This window comes from Ovis canadensis, chromosome 11 (genome assembly GCF_042477335.2).
Source record: "Ovis canadensis isolate MfBH-ARS-UI-01 breed Bighorn chromosome 11, ARS-UI_OviCan_v2, whole genome shotgun sequence".
NCBI lineage: Eukaryota > Metazoa > Chordata > Mammalia > Artiodactyla > Bovidae > Ovis > Ovis canadensis.
Window position 1 is genome coordinate 32261998 of NC_091255.1, and position 19375 is coordinate 32281372.

Below are 19375 nucleotides of genomic sequence, written 5' to 3' on the forward strand. Positions count from 1 at the left end.
TGGGGATGGGGGCCATGTGGCAGGGGTTGCTGGGTCTCACTGGGGGGCTGTAGTCCTGGTGAAGGGCAAGGGGAGCAAGGAATTAGACATTCTATGCTTTTTCCTGACCATCTTGGCCTTCCCTCTTGAAGGCCAAGTCCAAGCCTAATTCCCAACACCTTTCCTTGGGAGCCTTGGAAAAGGAAGGCAGGGAGCCTTCAAGAGAGATCCCCGGCTCTCTGGAGTCCTTGAATCTTAGGGCTTGATTAGCCACTATGTGAATCCCTTGTGCCCCTAAAACCAGTCACCCAGCTTGAACTTGATTACCTCCAGTGACAGGGAGATCATTACCTTATAAATATGCCTGTTCTATTCCAATATGGCTCTGATTGGTCAAAGCTGACCATTATTTTCAGCTGATATCTCTGTAACTGCCACTGCTTGGTCCCACATCTCCTGTCCCTAAACAAGGCTAATAATCCTTTCACTTGAGAGCCCCCTGGACTTTGGAAGGTGGCTCCTGTTCCCTGATTTTTCTCTTCCGGGTCATCCCTGGCCTCTTTGGCTCTGTTTGGGACTTCTCACCAAAGTGTTCAGGTTTTGTAGGCTTCATTTCAAAGCCTGGACAAAGGAGTTGGCCTAGGCAGCTTGTAGGAGCCTGATGGACCTGATGATGGACAATGAGAAGTCATTGGCTTCAACCTCCTTATTTACAGATGAGTACACGGAGGCCCCAAGTGGGGATGTCTCAACCTAGACGGCCCAGCACAGAGGTTGCTGGGTGCAGGGCTAGGACATGAGAGGTTGGCTCTGTGCGTCTGTGCAGTGCCTGACTCCTTTTCTGCTTCCCCATCCGCTCCTCCATCTTCGCCACTTGCTGATTTAGGACCTGGTCTTGTCTTTCTGAAGACAGACCTGATGCCTGCTGGGATCTGGCAGGGCTGGGAGGGGCCTGGGGGGAACAGCAGGCACACATCGGTGCTCTGCCAAAATGCTGCCCATCTCCCCAGACCTTCCACGTGACAGGAGAAGCTGGAATTCCAGAGTTTTCAGCAACAACTTGACAAGCAGCTCAAGACTTAAAAACAAACCACATGCGACCCATCCTGTAGGCCGGATGCACCCCACCTGTGTGCCCCTTCTGCTGCAGGGGGGTCAGCCCTGTGTGTCTCAGCTCCCTTCTCCCTGGGATCGATTCTGTGATCCCTTCTCCCCAAGTCACCCCTCGCTGGTGCTTTCACCCCCTGCCTTCAGCTGTTGACTAGTCATTTCCTGCTCTGGCCCCAGACTGGACTCACTCTCAATTGACCTTTTCTCTCTTCCAAATCCAGTTCCTTCCCTGTCACTGGATTGTGAAGCCCCTGAGTCATGGGGGTTGGTCCTCTCCCGCCCTCCTCCTGGTTCAGGCTCATTATCTCCTGCCCAGACAGTGACAAAGCCTAATTACCTCCTCCTCGGGCCTCCGCCAGCTCTGACTAATTCATCATCCTCACAGCTCCAAGGAGGCTTGGATCTGCGTCCCGACCTTGTTAGTGCAGATTCCACTCGGACTTGTCCCTGGGGCCTTGGTTGGGGGCTGGGCAGTCTCTGGTTGTGTTTACTCCTCAGTGACTTCTCTTCCTGGCGTTAGCATCCACTCACTGTGGTCTGCAGCAAATAGTTGGATCCTCCGTGGCCTCCAACCAAAGTAGTGGTTCCCAAGCTTTTCTGGGAAGCTTAAGAAAAAGAAAAATTAAACTTAGGCATAAGAAAAATTCTTATGTCCAGATTGCACTCAATTCCAGATTTGGAAATCAGTGCCCAGGGTGCCCAAATTTGGAAATCAATTCCAGATTAGGACTCAGTGCCAGCACTTTATTTATTTATTTAGCTCAATCTTTTTTTCAAAAAAATTTTTTTAATTAGAAAAGTTTTTATTTTTGGCTGTGCTGGGTCTTCATTGCTGCATTTGGGCTTTCTCTGGTTGCGGCGAGCGGGGGCTACTCTCCATTGCAGTGCACAGGCTTCTCTTGTGGAGCACAGGCTCTGGAGTGCATGCTCAGCAGTTGCAGTGCGCAGGCTTAGCTCCTCCTCAGCATGTGGGGATCTTCCCGGAGCAGAGGTTGAACCCATGTCCCCTGCAATGGTGGACAGATTCTTAATCATCAGACCACCAGGGAAGCACCTGGTCTTTGTTGCGACATGCAGGATCTAGTTCCCTACCAGGGATCAAACCTGGGCCCCCTGCACCGGAAGCTTGAAGTCTTAGCCACTGGACCACCAGGGAAGTCCCATGCCAAAGTACTTTTTAAAGGTTCCCAGGTGATTCCAACGTGCAGCCAAATTTGGGAACCCCTGTCTGAAGGGATAAACAAATGCAGTGACTGTCACTGTGAATATGGGCTGCAGGTGGGTGAGTCCCTCTAGCCCAGGGTTTCTGTTGACATCTGGGGCTGGAGGATTCTGTCTTGGTGGCTCTCCTGTGCCCTGTAGGATGTTGAGCAGCATCTCTAATCTCTGCCCTTGAGATGCTAGCAAACTGCCTCTTAGTAGTGACAATCAAAAATGTCTCCAGGCATTGCTGAGTTTCCAGGGCAGGGGTATAAGAGCTCCCCCAACCCACCGAGAAACATTGCTCTTGGCCCAGCCAGATCCACTTCTGCGCATTCTATAACTTAATCTATTCGGTTTTGGTTGCACGGTTGCTCGGTGAGGGTTTTCTCTAGTTGTGGAGAGTGGGGGCTACTCTTCGTTGAGGTGCACAGGCTTTTCTCTGCAGTGGCTTCTCTTATTGCAGAGCACAGGCTCTGGGCACACTTGCTTTGATAGTTGCCACTTGCAGGCGCTAGAGCACGGGCTCAGTAGTTGTGGGGCACAACCTAGTTCCTTCGCGGGCCTGTGGAGTCTTTCCGGACCAAGGATCGAACGTGTGTCCCTTGCATTGGCAGGCAGATTCTTAATCCACTGGGCCACCAGGGAAATCCCTGCAGCATCCTAAACTATGTGCAGAAGACAAAGCTACTAGCCAGTGAACCTCATCTTAGTGGCTAATCCAGGGGCTTTGGAGCCAGGCAGCTTCTGTTTAAATCCTGATTCCACCAGCTGGGTGACCTTGGGCAAGTCCTTTAACTGCTCTGTGCCTCAGTACATGTTTTGTTTTCCTGTTTTTGTTTCTGTTCTCTTCTCTTGGCCTTTCGCTCCCTCCAGATGATGAGATTTGCCATTTCCTGGGGTTTCTGCCTTGATGTCTGCTTATGCTGTTCCCTGGGTGTGAGATGCCTTCCCGTCTCCTCCCCCACTGGTGTCATCTCGCCCATCCCACCAGGACCAGCTTAGATGCTGCTTGCTCTGTGAACTCCTTCCCTTTGAGAACAAAGCGCTCCCTTGTGTTCCCAGAGCAGCTGGAGCCTCAGGGTCGTGTTTAAGCTCCTCCTTGTGTGGTTTCTACCTGTCTGTGTCCTTGTCCCCTTGAGGGCTGAGCCTGTAGGAGCCTCTAGGGTGCCCGGCCCTGGCTGTTTGTTGTCCAGGTGAGGTGACTGACCCCTCCCTGAGCTGTGAACAGGTGGGTTACCACGCTGTCATCCTCCACCCCAGGGCCTAGCGCATTCTGAGAGGGTGGAGTGGGCGGAAATCCGTGCCTGGCAGGCCACAAAGCCACATAACTGAATTTAGGAGCCCTGCCCTGGGGTGTGTGTGTGTGTATGTGTGTGTGTGAGAGAGAGAGAGACAACAGCCACTACCTCTTTCTCATCACTGTGTCTCTAGCAGATGCCATCTGGAAATGAGCAGCTTTGAACCGCAAACTTTCCCTGGCCCGTTTCCGGGCCGAGGAACAGCCTCCCCCCACCTCCATCCCCACCCTGCCATGCCCTATGGGTCAGTCCTATGGGTCAGCTCCGCCCAGGGGACCAGTGGTCGTCCACCCTGGCTGCAGTGCACACCCACCCTGGGGACTGTGCTTCCTGAGGCCTGGGTGGGGCCCAGGAAACCTGTGTCATCAGGGCCAGAGGTGGCACTTCTGATGCAGCTGGGTCTGCAGCTGTTTGGGAACTAGTGACATTTAAACCGCTCCTTCCTCGCAGTACAGATTCAGTGGTTAGGTTCACGTGTTCTGAGTGATCTCGGGCAAGTTCCATAACCTCTCTGTGCCTCGATTTCTTTATCTGGGGATAATAATAGTACCCATATGAGATACTGTTGTGAGGTTAAAAGGAGATAATCCAAGTGAAGCATGGAGCACAGTGCCTGCTGCCTCGTTGCTGCTGCTGCTGCTGAGTTGCTTCAGTTGTGTCCGACTCTATGCGACCCCATAGATGGCAGCCCACTAGGCTCCGCCGTCCCTGGGATAGTGCCTGGTAAATGCTACCTGCCTTAACATTTCTGATATTGGTGATAATGGCCCTGGGCTGTGTGGATGACACATAACCATGTGACATGCCCACATGCATGTAAGCAAGCTGATCCCCACGGGCAAACCAGAGCGATGTGCAACCTGCTACAAGGCAGAGCCAATTCTGACCCCATGAATGGATCTGCTTCTTTGACTTCAACCTGTGTTTTTCCTTGCTTTCATTATTATAACCATACATGTGCTGTGCTCATTTGCTCTGGACAGGTAGCCCACCAGGCTCTCTGTCCTTGGGATTTTTTCAGGCAAGAATACTGGAGCGGGTTGCCATTTCCTCCTCCAGGGGATCTTCGCGGCCCAGGGATGGAACGTGTGTCTCTTGTATCTCCTGCACTGCAGGCAGATTCTTTTACTGCTGAGACACTGGAGAAGCCCTGAAATAAATCCCCCTGAAATAAAAAGCCTTGGGGTACCCTGCCCCTCTGATTAACACATCCCCTCCCCGAGGTTGGCCATTCCAGGAGATATTTACAAGATAATGGTCTTTACTTCCTCAACTCCTCTCCATCTCTGTCCTATAAAAGAACCTGGCACTCAGAGTCCCGGTAAGATGGTTATTTTGAGACAGTAGTCTTCCATCTTCTTGGTCAGCTGGCTTTCTGAGTAAAGTCATATTCTTTGCCTCAACACCTCGTCTCTCAGTTAGCTGGCCTATGTGTGGTGAGCAGACCGGGGCTGGACTGGATAACACACCCGGACCCAAGCCTGCTAAAGACAGACACTTGCAGGTGGCGGTCACTGCAGGCTCACGCACAGACACATGATCCCTTGCTAAACATACCAGGAGGGACAGATGTGTACGCGGGGCCCGGGTAATCCAGGATTTTATTTCATTCACACTCTGACATTATTCCTGGAGTTAGCAGCACCTGGGCGGAGCTCTGGGCTCTCAAGGTGCCCCTTGTTTCCATAGCAACCACAATGCAGTAAAAATAGGAGGAGAGAAGAAATGGAAGAGGACTGAGCCAGCTGTGAGGGGCATCCTGCCTGCTGTGGGCTTGGTCTCCGCATCCTGGGCCACACCAATTGTCCTGTTTTGATAGTTTATTTTTAGAATAACGGCATGGCAAACCTCTGAGTACTCAGGACCCAGAATCGACACTTGTTAACATTTTGTTGCATTTTCATCAAACCCTTAAAAAAAAAATTGTGGTAAAATATATACAGGGGCATTGAGTACATTTTGTAATGTTGCCCAACTATCACCACTGTCCATTTCTGGAACTTTCTCATGATCTCCAGTTGAAACTCTGTCCCCATTAAACACCAACTCTCCATTCCCTGCCTCCTGCCAGCCCCTGGCAGTCACCTTTCTGCTTTCTGTCTCTATGGATTTGACTATGCTAGGGGCCTCATGGAAGTGAAATTACGCAATATTTGCCCTTTGGTGGCTGGCTTATTTTTCTTCCCATAATACACTCAAGGTCCATTCATGCTGTAGCATGTGTCGGAATTTCCTTCCCTTTTAAGGTTGACTATTATTCATTGCTTGTCAAAGTCACCTTTTGTCCACCCTGTCGTCAGTCGCTAAGACACTTGGGTTGCTTCCACACTTTGAGCGTTGTGAATGATGCAGCTGTGAACACGGGTGGACAAATATCCGAGTCCCTGCTTTCAGTTCTTTTGGGTTAAACCCAGAAGCTGAATTGCTGGATCATGTGGTAATTCTATTTTTAACTTAAAAAAAAAACCACAACACCTTACTTTTATATTTTGGTTGCACTGGATCTTCGTTGTGGTGCACAGACTTTCCCTAGTTGTGGCAGCAGGGCCTCTTCTCCAGTTGCGGCGAGCAGCGCCTCTTCTCTCTCTAGTTGTGGCGAGCGGGACCTCTTCTCTCTCTAGTTGTGGCCAGCGGGGCCTCTTCTCTCTCTAGTTGCGGCGAGTGGCGCCTCTTCTGCAGTTGCGGGTGAGCGGGGCCTCTTCTTTTCTCCAGTTGCGGCCAGTTGTGGCGAGCAGCGCCTCTTCTCCAGTTGCGGCGAGCAGGGCCTCTTCTCTCTCCAGTTGTGGAGAACAGGGCCTCTTCTCCAGTTGCGGCGAGCAGGGCCTCTTCTCTCTCTAGTTGCGGCGAGCAGGGCCTCTTCTCTCCCTAGTTGTGGCGAGCAGGGCCTCTTCTCCAGTTGCGGCGAGCAGGGCCTCTTCTCTCTCTAGTTGTGGCGAGCAAGGCCTCTTCTCCAGTTGCGGCGAGCAGGGCCTCTTCTCTCCCTAGTTGCGGCGAGCAGGGCCTCTTCTCTCTCTAGTTGCGGCGAGCAGGGCCTCTTCTCTCCCTAGTTGTGGCGAGCAGGGCCTCTTCTCCAGTTGCGGCGAGCAGGGCCTCTTCTCTCTCTAGTTGTGGCGAGCAGGGCCTCTTCTCCAGTTGCGGCGAGCAGGGCCTCTTCTCTCCCTAGTTGCGGCGAGCAGGGCCTCTTCTCTCTCTAGTTGCGGCGAGCAGGGCCTCTTCTCTCCCTAGTTGCGGCGAGCAGGGCCTCTTCTCTCCCTAGTTGCGGCGAGCAGGGCCTCTTCTCCAGTTGCGGCGAGCAGGGCCTCTTCTCTCCTAGTTGCGGCGAGCAGGGCCTCTTCTCTCCCTAGTTGCGGCGAGCAGGGCCTCTTCTCTCCCTAGTTGTGGCGAGCAGGGCCTCTTCTCCAGTTGCGGCGAGCAGGGCCTCTTCTCTCTCTAGTTGTGGCGAGCAGGGCCTCTTCTCCAGTTGCGGCGAGCAGGGCCTCTTCTCTCCCTAGTTGCGGCGAGCAGGGCCTCTTCTCTCCCTAGTTGCGGCGAGCAGGGCCTCTTCTCTCCCTAGTTGCGGCGAGCAGGGCCTCTTCTCTCCCTAGTTGCGGCGAGCAGGGCCTCTTCTCTCCCTAGTTGCGGCGAGCAGGGCCTCTTCTCTCCCTAGTTGCGGCGAGCAGGGCCTCTTCTCTCTCTAGTTGCGGCGAGCAGGGCCTCTTCTCCAGTTGCGGCGAGCAGGGCCTCTTCTCTCTCTAGTTGCGGCGAGCAGGGCCTCTTCTCCAGTTGCGGCGAGCAGGGCCTCTTCTCTCCCTAGTTGTGGCGAGCAGGGCCTCTTCTCCAGTTGCGGCGAGCAGGGCCTCTTCTCTCCCTAGTTGCGGCGAGCAGGGCCTCTTCTCTCTCTAGTTGCGGCGAGCAGGGCCTCTTCTCTCTCTAGTTGTGGCGAGCAGGGCCTCTTCTCCAGTTGCGGCGAGCAGGGCCTCTTCTCTCCCTAGTTGCGGCGAGCAGGGCCTCTTCTCTCCCTAGTTGCGGCGAGCAGCGCCTCTTCTCTCCCTAGTTGCGGCGAGCAGGGCCTCTTCTCTCCCTAGTTGCGGCGAGCAGGGCCTCTTCTCTCCCTAGTTGCGGCGAGCAGGGCCTCTTCTCTCCCTAGTTGCGGCGAGCAGGGCCTCTTCTCTCTCTAGTTGTGGCGAGCAGGGCCTCTTCTCCAGTTGCGGCGAGCAGGGCCTCTTCTCTCCCTAGTTGCGGCGAGCAGGGCCTCTTCTCTCCCTAGTTGCGGCGAGCAGGGCCTCTTCTCTCCCTAGTTGCGGCGAGCAGGGCCTCTTCTCTCCCTAGTTGCGGCGAGCAGGGCCTCTTCTCTCCCTAGTTGCGGCGAGCAGGGCCTCTTCTCTCCCTAGTTGCGGCGAGCAGCGCCTCTTCTGCAGTTGCGGTGCGTGGGCTTCTCATTGTGGTGGCTTCTCTTGTTGCAGCGCGTAGTCTCAGTTGCTCCTTAGCATGTGAACTCTTCCTGCACCAGGGATCGAACCCATGGCTCCTGCATTGGTAGGCGGAGTCTTAGCCATTGGACTACTGGGGAAGTCCCTGGGTTTCTTTTTGATTCCATTGACCTGTCTCTTGAATCTTGTACAGGCGCAGAGGTGAAAGAGAGCAAGGTTTGCTCAGGGAGTTGGTATGGCTGGAGTCTCAGGAGAGTGAGGATTCATGTCCAAAAGGTGGGGGCGTGGTCGTGCTGGTGGGCCTGGGAGGTCAGACTTCAGAGTGTGTATTCAGTTTATTGAACTGTGGGGAGGTAGATAACTGGAGGTTTTGAGTCGAGGTCTGGAGGGTTACTATGGCTGCTCCGGTAGACCCAACAGGATCCTGGAAGTAGATGGACATGGACCAGCAACTGCTCAGGAGAGAGATGAAGGTGGCTTCAGGTATGAAGTGGAATCAAGATGCTAGCAAGATGCTGCAAGATGGAATCTGCAAAATGTGGAGGCTGGCTGGACTTGGGTTGGGGAAAATGAGGGAGCCAAGGACTGTGGCCCAGTGTGGCAATGGGATGATCCAGATAAGTGTTCTGTTAATCATGTTTTGTTTTTTTTTTCAAGCTGTAAAAACTTACATGATGATGGTTTGATATAAAGCTATGTAGGACTGACAGTCATTTTAGCAAATATCAAGTTTATTCTCTGTATCTGTACGGCATGAAAGGGGCTTCCCAAGTGGCTCAGTGGTAAAGAATCTACCTGCAATGCGGGGGACATGAGCTCCATTCCTGGGTCAGGAAGATCCCCCGGAGAAGGAAATGGCAACCCACTCCAGTATTCTTGCCTGGAGAATCCCATGGACAGAGGAGCCTGGTGGGCTACAGTCAGTGGGGTTGCAAAGAGTCAAACATCACTGACTAAACAACAGCTACTGTGTGAAGCGCTCCTTTATGCATTATCTCGACCCTCTCCCGAGCCCCATAAGATGTGTGCTCTGATTCCTATTGCACAGATGGAGAAAAGTAGCCTCTGAAGCAAGAAAACTTGCTTCAGGTCATACAACTGGCAGCCTGGGACTGGGGCCAGGTTCATCTGTCTCCAAACCCTTGCTTGTGCCTGCAGTCAAAAGGCAAAAAAGTCCCTGGGGAGCTCTTCAGTCATGTGGGGTCCAGATCTTCCAGGATTGGGATGTGCAGCATTCTGGAAGCAGGGAGCCCTGCCTGGTACCCACCAGTAGCTCCAGGGGCCTGGGCCCTCTGTCTTGCAGTTGCAGGCATTTGTGCCTTCCTCCTGCCTTCCCTAAGTGTGTCTTGTATTCATAGGCCCTAGAAGAGGACCCAGTTGGTCATGACTCTCGGTGGATGTGGCCAGAACCCAGGTCTAACCAGCTTACATGAAAAGGGAATGTCTTGGTTTTTGTAACTGAAAGGACCAGGGAGTCAATCAATCTGGCCTGAGACATAGCTGGATCCCAGGCCTCAAACAATCCTCCACATCAGTGCTGTCTAATATAGTTACATGTTGCAATTTAAATTAATGAAAATGAAGTACAATTAAAAATTCAGTTCCCCAGTCACAATATAGCCCCATTTCCAGTACTCAGTAGTCATCTGTTGATGGAGATGCATGGATACAGAACATCTCCATCATCACAGATAGTTCTGTTGAGCAGCACTGGACAGACTCCTGTGGAGGTCTTCCAAAGGCCAGACGAACCCAGAGATTCTACCCAGTCTGAGCTAGCTCACATGCTGCAGAAATATTCCCAGACTTTCCGGCTAGAAGATGTCTGAGCTGCCTAAATCTTGGGCACTAGGTGGCGCCAAGGAGGTTGCCACAAACTGGATCTTTGGATCCTGCAACTGTCCCGTGAAGCGGCTCCTGCTGTTTTTCCCATTTTTAAATGGAAGAAACTGGGAATTCCCTGGTGGTCCAGAGGCTAAGACTTGGTGCTTTCACTGCCGTTGCCTCGGCTTCCATCTCTGGTTGGGGAACTAAGGAATTAAGATCTCATGTGCCATGTGGCTTGGCCAAAAAAAAAAAGGCAACTGGGAAGAACGCAAAACAACAGGGAGCATTTGTTGATTAAACAGAGTAGGGAAACAACGAAATTGAATAGGAAATAATGTATTGGTCAAACATTCTATTGCCTGAGCCGAAGTAAGGAGGCTTGACTAGAGAAGAAGGGGTAGGTAGAGACACCAGTGGCTCTTCTGGAAGGAACAGCTGGGGCTTTTGCTGCCAAGGTCAGTTCTGAGTGCAAATCATACAAAAATGGACCATTCAGACCTGATGGAGCCTCTCGAATGGGGGAGGCAGACAGGAGCTGAATGAAAAATCCAGGTGGCCTCATATAATGCCCAGATTTGCAAAGGAAACAAGAAGAGTAAGGTGGTGGGGGTGGGGCACAGGGGGCTACTTTAGGTGGGGGTCAGGAGCAGCCTCTCCGCAGAAGTGACGTTTGAGCAGAGACCTGAAGAAAGAGAAGGAGCCAGCCGTGAGATATCTGGGGGAGAGGCATTCCAGGTGGTGGGCTGCTGCTGCTGCTAAGTCGCTTCAGTCATGGCTGACTCTGTGCGACCCCATGGACTGCAGCCTACCAGGCTCCTCCATCCATGGCAAGAGTACTGGAGTGGGGTGCTATTGCTTTCTCCGCCAGGTGGTGGGAAGAGCAGGTAAAGAGGCCTTGAGAGGGAACAGGCTTGGCAAAGGTGAAATGAGGAAGCAAGAGGGTCAGGGAATGGGATGGGGAGTTTGCCCCCTCCCAGATGGGGACACACAGTTCTCCCCAACACCAGCAGGTGGCGCTATTAGCCCAGCCCTGCCAGCTCTTGGGTGTGGCGAGTGGGGCAGGTGCTTTGACTTCAGGTTTGTACAATAATTTAGGAACGTGCACCCCTGCCCTCTGGGGAGACGTAGGTGGATGCATGTGGGTGCCTGGCCAGGACCAGAAGACCAGGTGGCCAGAATCACCAGGAGGTTCTGCTCCCTTGGCTGGATCGCTGTCAGTGTTTCTTTGCTCGTCTCTCTTTGCTGTCCTCTGGGTATCTGCCTCATTTCCCTTTGTTTCTCTGTCTTGCTCTCCCAGCCTCTGCTCCTCCTCTCTCCCGCTGTCGCTCCCTGGTGCAGCTGGTTCTTGTCTCAAAGATTAATTACTCGCTTTCCTGAGGGTAGCTCTGGTGAAGGGCGCGTGAGGAGGAGTCAGGAGAATGTTCCTCATCTCCCTGCCTGCCCCTCCTTCCTGGGGCTTCAGTTCTCTAGGGCAGGCCAGGACTTGGCTGATGAACCTCATCAAAGGGATCCCACCTTCCAGTGCCAGGCCCGGCTTACCTCCAGCAAGCAGCCCTGACCTCACATCATTGCTGACAGTGGGGAACCAAGGCTTGAGTTGCAACCGGAGATCTGGACAGCAAAGCATAAGACAGCGAAAGGGCAGTCCCCACAGGGGCTTTTATGATGCGTCATTTTAGTTGGCAAAGGTAACGCGTCTCCCTTACCCCCATTAGGGCGTGCTCTCTGAGTTATTTCTCAGTGGAGACTGCGCTGGTTGCAGCCTGGAGTTGGCCTCCTGGTTGCCATTGTCAGGGTGAAGACTACTGGGTGAGCTCAGTGGTTAAGAGCTTAGTGTCTTAAAGCTTCCTGTTGGGTGGGACGTCCAGCTCTGTACCTTACCATGGGCCCTCCAGCCAAATGCTTAATCTGTCCGTTGGCTTAATCTTTCTGTCTGTTGGCTGCTTCATCTGTAAAATGGGAACAATAATAGTAACACCATGTAGGTTGTCATGAGGATTGAGTCAGCGTGTGTAAAGTGCTGCCACACACATGATACATGCAGTGGAATTACTTGTTCTCATAACACATCACTTTAACTAATAATTGACTGTATTTTACTTACAGCATATTATTTATTGATAGTAATATAATAACAGCAGTGGAATAGTAATGTATTATTAGTGTGATACATAGGGCTGGGGCTCAGTAGTGGTGGCTCCTGGGCTTAGTTGTTCCACGGCATGTGGGATCTTCCCGGAACAGGGACCAAGCCCACGTCTCCTGCAATGGCAGGTGGATTCTTTGCCACTGAGCCACCAGGAAAAGTTTCTTGCACGTGCGAGATACATTTCCTTAGGAATAGTTCTCGGAATGGAATATCTGACCCTTTAGGCCTGAACTTCTGTTTTTATGACGATTGCTAATTGTTTCCACAATACAATCTAATGTGCTGTGGTTATCTGACTAGTCTATTTGTTTCTTTATAATTTATTTTGAATAGTAGATGTGTTTATGTGTATTTAGTTCAGAAACCAAAGTGATTAAAAATTATGTATGGTGAGAATGTTTGCTCTCACTCCAATCCACCCTGACACCTCCTTCTTAAATCCACTTACCAGGTTCTTTCCAGTACTTCTGTATTCCTGTATTATACGAACATTTATTCTTCTTATCTCATTCCTTTTACATGGGAAGTAATATCCCACACAATATGGTCTCACATCTTCCTTTTATCACTGGAGCTCTTTCTGTATCCGTCTGTTGAAAGCCTCTTCCTCCATCTCCTTTCTTTTATAACTCTGTAGCATTTCACTCTGTAGATTTACTTTTAGAAATTGGGGATTCTTTTAAGAAATTTAATTTTACATCACACAAGCAACATAAGAATACATTTTCTTTAAAAAAACGAAATCAGAACATCAATGATACAATTTCCAGGCAAGGGGAGAGATAAATTAGGAGTTTGGGATTAACATATACACACTATAACATATACTACACACATTAACCCACTATTATATATCGAAGAGATAAACAGCAAGGACCTACTGCATAGCGCAGGGAACTATACTCAATATCTTATAAAATGATGTGTATAAATGTGTATATGTATAACTGAATCACTTTGCTGTACAGTTGAAACTAACAGAAATTGTAAGTTAACTACACTTCGATTAAAAATATGTCACAAATAAAGATGCGGTTTCCTGTGGCCACAATGCCAGTTGCTTCTTCTCCTCATAGTAGCCACGACTCAGAGTTCGATACATACTTTCTAAATATTTTTGCATGCGTCTTAAGTAATGGTTGATGTCCATATATACATATTTAGTTCATTCCTTCCAAGCATTGTATAGTATCTAGCTTTGAGTATATCACATGTGTTTAGCAGTTTCTATTCTAAATGGTTGCTTCTGATATTATTTACTCTTTACAGAAAGTGCCGGAACAGCCCGGCACTCACCTCTACACCCACATGCGAGTGTGTGTCTAGATTTGAGTGAATCTTCGCGGTGACCTTGCTGGGTGATGGGGTGGGTGACTTTTTTTTTCAATCATGCTGCTGAATTGCTCTCCGGTTTCTGTTCCCACCACCAGTAGGCATGTGCTTCTTGGGTGAAACATCCTCTTTGTTGTGGCTGCGTTTTTCTGATTGCTCACCCCTAAGTTTCTCCAGCTGTGTTGCCTGTCACACCCTCTGCCCCTTCCCGCACCATCCTCCCTAAGTCGGTGGACTGTTGCCCTCTGAGGTTCCTGCAGCCACCTGGAATCATTGTAGGATGGTCTTTTGCCGAGAGTGTCTGCAGCCTCTCCTTTTTCAGGGGCTCCCCTGGTAGCTCCGCTGGTAAAGAATCTGTCTGCCATGCCGAAGACCCTGGTTCGATTCCTGGGGTTGGGAAGATCCCCTGGAGACGGGAACGGCTACCCTCTCCAGTATTCTGGCCTGGAGAATTCCGTGGATTGTATAGTCCATGGGGTCACAAAGAGTTGGACACGCCTGAGCGATTTTCACTTCACTTCTCTTTCAGAAGCCTGAAGCTCCAGAGAACTTTATTAACCAGAAGGGTGGCTGGCATATTGTCTGTGAGACTGAAAGCGCTGACTTCCCTGGCCAGGTTGAGGGGTTGGCCTTGTTTTTCACTGGTTCATCCTTGTTAAGGCATGGGTTCTGCTCTGAGGGTCCCTTGGGCACAGCTTGGAGCCCAAACGCAGTTCCTCTGCCGATTGAACCCAGAGGCCAGTTCTCACTGGGCTGGGCTGGGGTGTTGTCGGTTGGTCTCAGACCCCAAGGTCAGATTCTGTTTCCTGAGAGGCCCGGAACGGGGCAGTTGAGTGGGAAGGGAGTGACCATGGAGGCAGTTTCTGTCACCTACACCCGCTTCCTTAGAAAGGAGCCTTGAGATGGGAAGGACCATCTTAGCGAGGTCTCTGTCTTTAGTTCTTAACCACTTTGTGTCCTACTCCGTCCACCTGAATGCTCATACTGCACCCTGTGGGTGTACATGGAATTTCCAGCCCTCGCTTTACAGCTGAGAACATAGGCTGGGATAAAAGGAGGTATGGGTCCTGAGCGAGCAGATCTGCGCAGCAGTTGGTTCTGCTGACTCAGGCCCATTGCTCTTTGCACACCCATCTCTTTTGTGCACATGTGTACAGGCATGCTCCCTGCACTCATACGCATATATGTGCAAATTTAAGGACAAGTATTGGCAAGGGTGATGTGGTTTTTTTCAACTTTTAAAAAATATTTTTGTTTATTTATTTGGCTGTGTCTGGTCTAATATGGGATCTTCTATCTTTGTTGTGGCGTGAAGGATCTTTAGTGGTGTGTAGCATGTGGGATCTAGTTCCCTGATCAAGGATCGAACCCAGGCCTCCTGCATTGGAAGCACAGAGCCTCAGTCACTGGACCACCGGGGAAGTCCCTTTTATCAACTTTTTGTATTGAAAATTATCAGCCTATGCAAAGATGAGAAGGATTGTGCATTGAGCAGCTGTATTCACCCAGATTCACCACTTATGGATATTTGCACAGCTGTTCTTGCTTTCTCTGTAGAACGAGAGTAAAATAGAAAGTAAGTGGCAGACGTCATAATACTTCATATGCAAATTCTTCAGCAGGTGTCTCTCCCAAATAATATCATTTTCTGGTGTAACCACAATACTATGATCACATGTAAGACAATGAATGTTAATTTACCAGCATAACTTAATAGACAGTCCATTTCCAAATGTTCCCCAAGTTGAAATGTGGATTGTATATTAGATTATGTTATTGACTTATTATTAATGGGCTTCCCTGGTGGCTCAGACAGTAAAGAGTCTGCCTGCAATGCAGGATACCCGGGTTCGATCCCTGGGTTGGGAAGAGCCCCTGGAGAAGGGAATGGCAACCCACTGCAGTATTCTTGCTTGGAGAATTCCAGGGACAGAGGAGCTTGGTGGGCTACAGTCCATGGGTCACAAAAGAGTCGAACATGACCGAGTGACTAACATTTTCACTTTATTATTAACGGTCACTCTTTGTACTTGGTTATCTCATCTGTTTAGTCTTTTTAAATGTGGAACAACAGACCTAGCAAAGTTGTCTTGTAGAATATCTCACATTTTATTTTTTTAAGTTTATTTTTATTTTTATTTATTTATTTATTTTTTCCAGTAGAAATAAAAATATGGAACGCTTCACGAATTTGCATGTCATCCTTGCGCAGGGGCCATGCTAATCTTCTCTGTATCGTTCCAATTTTAGTATATGTGCTGCCGAAGCGAGCACTTAAGTTTATTTTTAATTGGAGGACAATTGATTTATAACATTGCGTTGGTTTCTGCCATACAACAAAGGAATTCAGCAGTAATTATATATGTACATACATGACACATGTATATGTATGTATGTATGAGCCTCCCGCCCCCATCCCAGCCCTGTCCCACTTTTTTAGATTTGTCTGAATTTTTTTCCCAGTGTTTTCTTTGAATAAGGTTTGATTTTACTGAAGAAAGACAAAAGGAGTGACCCACATGCTGACAGTGAGGATGAAGGGAGAAACTCCTGTTTTATCTTCAGGTTCAGATTTAAGCCTTCCTGCCTTCCCCTTGAGTAGGCTTCGGATGATTATCGCCAAGCCTGTCGTTCGTGGGCTGCGCTGGTGCAGCCAGGTGTTCCCAGGGGCTCCTCCTGGAAAGACTGTCCTGTGGCCCGTTTTGGGGGATGGTCCCCTTGGATGAAGGACTTATGTGCTTTTTTTACTTGTGTAAAGCTATTATTTTGTTCCTTCATGGGTGTTCTCCCCCACTGGGTAGAGAGCTCATATGTTAATTTTAACTAGTTTGCTAGTGACAGAACTCTAACTCATACTAGTTTAAGAAGAGAGAGAGGAAAAAAGAAGACTCCTGAGGGAATAACTGATCTAAGAAAATGGCTTCAGGACTGGCTGGACCACGTGGGTCAGACAACACCGTCACCCTGTCCCTGTCTCTTGTCTCTGCTTTCCTTTGCATTCATGTCACTTACAGGCAGTTCTCCTCCCATAAGACAGCCACTGACTTTGGACATCCCGAGGAAAAGTAAGTTTCTTTTTATGGTGCCAACAAAAATTCAGGTTTTCATATGTTTGCACCGGCTCGGTTTATATGCCCATCCCTGAAGCAGTCACCTTGACCTGATGAATAGAATATGTTGATTGGCCATGCCTGGACCACATGCCCACTCTAGAACTTGGAAAGGGACAGCCCCGTCTGAACCACAGAAGCCAGCAGTGGTGTCAGGGCACTGCCCAAGGGAAAATCAGGGCCTGTCAACCAAAACAAGGGGCCTAGGTGATAAGCAGGCAGAAAAGTCGGCCTCGCTTGGCCTGCCGACAAGCGTGGTGAGCCTCTGATTGACTGCATCATTTCCTAATCCCCTTGGGTCGCATCCTTTTCATTTTGGGTTTTGTGGGAGTCAGTAACTATGGATACCACTTGTGTCTGGGTCTCGGCACTGCTTCTTAGGAGCTGTGTGATCCTGGACAGAAGAGTTAACCTCTCTGGGTCTCAGTTAACTCACCTAGCAAATGGGGGTGATATTAATGTTCCTTCCGTACAGAGCTGTGGGCACCCAGGGGAATAAAAGCTGCGGATGTGCTTGTACCTGTCAAATGCTGCACTGAGGGGAGGTGTTTATCACCCCTCAAGGTGATTCTTGTGCTTCAAGGGGAGCAAGTCCTGCCCTTGCCAGACCCCTACCTGTCACTCAAGTGTAGGCCCCAGAGTCGGACTGAGTCTGTCCAGGGTTGGCCCTAGACAAGTTCCTCCGCTCGTCTATAAACATGAGAAGGATACTAACACCCTCCTCTGTAGGGCTAACAGTCGAGGGGACTCAGAGACCTTGGAGTTGGACCCATTGCTTTGAGGTTTCTCCTTGCGACTCATGAGCTGTGCCACCTGGAGTGGGGCTTTCAGCGTAGGAGTTGTTGGTGTTTAGTTGCTCAGTTGTGTCTGACTCTTTGTGACCTCTATGGACTGTAGCCTGCTAGATTCCTCTGTCCAGGGGATTTCCCAGGCAAGAATACTGGAGTGGGTTGCCATTCCCTTCTCCAGGGAATCTTCCCGACCCAAGGATTGAACCTGTGTCTCTTGCATTGGGAGGTGGGTTCTTTACCACTGCACCACCTGGGAACCCCCATCCTCTTATCCTTTTAGCCACATTACCTGAATTTTTGCACCTATGAGAAGGCAGAGAGTGGGTCTCCATCTCTGGGACAACAATGCTCTGCCCTCCCCTCTGGCCAGTCCAGCTTGACTCCAGGAACATGGTCCTCCTAGTGGGAGTTGCCCCTCACTTTCTTTCCTCCTCCTCTCCTTCCTCACTTCCAACAATATTTATTGAGGGTTAGAGTATTTCAGATGGTATTCTGGGTGCAGGATAAAGAGGAGGAGGTGATGGCATATAAGATAGGTACCGTGTCTGCCCTTATGGAGTTTACAGTCCACTGGGGCAAAGAGACCAAAAAACCAGCCAACAGACAAATCAGTAAAACCTCCTCAAAACCCCTCGTCAAGTTAGAATAAGTGCTGCAAAGGAAACAAACCAAGGGCTAGGTGCAGAGAAGCTAAGGGCTTCAGGTGCTCCAGGTGAGTGGTCAAGGAAGGCCTTGGCCACTGGGGAGGGGACATGTGGGACAGATCAATAGCTGATGAGGTTAATTTCCACGCTGGATCATTGGGGATTACACTGCCAGTTGCTCCTCCTACCCTAATTCCCACACATCCCACTGCCTCACAGTCTGGATGGGTTGATTGTTTCTGCTCCAGGTTCTCCAAGAAGGGACCCTCATGAAGGTCACTGCCTGTCTTGCCTGGAGACAGCCTTACAGCATCCTCTTACATGTCCTTTGCATGACAGGTTTGATGGATGGTGTTCACATACAGCTGGCTGCTGAGCCCAGCTCCTCGTAACCTTGAACCTGCTCTCATGCATTAAGAAGAAGAAAATAAGGAAGAAACTTTGGTCGTTTAGTTATTAGCTGTGACCCACGCAGCCTCATGACTGACTGAGGGGAGAAGGGCAGGGGGGGAAATGGATGGAAATTTGGAGCCTTGGGGAGAAAGGGAAATGGCTGGTGCAGTTTCTGCAGCTGCTTTGGGACTTGGAGGAGGGGTAAGATAGTGGGCACTAACTGGGGTGCTCCCTCAGGATGGAGGGAGTTATTCATCAGAAGAGCTTAGTACAGCAGGAGTGATGCAGGCTAGACAGCTGGAAGGACTTTCCTGATGGAAAGAGCAGAAAGGCCCCAGAAAGCAGAAAAATTTGCAAACTGCAGACTCAGCCGCTCACCAGGAGGCTCAAGGCTTAGTCCCCAGCTGCGCGAAGCTTAGGGAATCTGTGTCTACATGGAAGATAAGCTTTGTGTCTGTCTTTAAGGCTAATGGGACTTAAAGTCACAGTAGGAAACAGCAGTTAACACATTAATGCATTAGTGTCCAGAGGCCCTTGTGAAGCAAACTCCAGTTGGGGTTAGGTAGAAACCGTTCGATTACAGTAGTCCATAGGGGCAGTTTCCCTCTAGAAAGGAGTATCCAACCCAGAGTTCTTCCAGGACCCACGGAAGCAGGAGATGAGACAACAAGACAACAAGAAAAATAGAATCTATAAGGAAACGGGTCAGTGGGGCCACAACCTATGAATTTTCTGGTTGACCAGGCTTGTGTGTGATCTGCAGTCTACACGATGTGATCTTCATGTTCTGCTTGGTACACACACACACACACACACACATACACTGTTGGACTGTACCCCACAGGCCTACAAGCCTTGTACTTGCCCAGCCTTGAGATGGAAGAAGGAGCCTAGAGTCAGCGAGACAGACGGATAGTTTAACAGACAAGGGGATCCTACATGTTTGGAGCAAGGTCCTGGAGTGACACCTCCCTGTGTGAGGCAGATGAGTGCAGGGCAGGATGGCAGTGAGAGGTGGAAGTGATGTCTGGTTGGCTCATCAGTTACCAGGGAAACCGGCAGAGGAGCACGCCCATCACCCCCTTTGATAAGCTATTGTACAATCATTTGCTGGGGCCAAGGACGTGTAT

The 19375-nt window shown here is 50.2% G+C and overlaps 1 protein-coding gene and 1 non-coding gene across 3 annotated transcripts in view; one reads left to right on the forward strand and one right to left on the reverse strand.

Moving 5' to 3' along the window:
• The window catches only part of RAP1GAP2 (RAP1 GTPase activating protein 2), a 185131-nt gene that overhangs the window by 14481 nt on the left and 151275 nt on the right, over positions 1–19375 (forward strand). The gene's annotated exons all lie outside the window — the stretch shown is intronic.
• On the reverse strand, positions 15475–15581 carry LOC138415629 (U6 spliceosomal RNA). Its single transcript, XR_011247372.1, has one exon. It is a non-coding gene; the product is annotated as a U6 spliceosomal RNA (small nuclear RNA).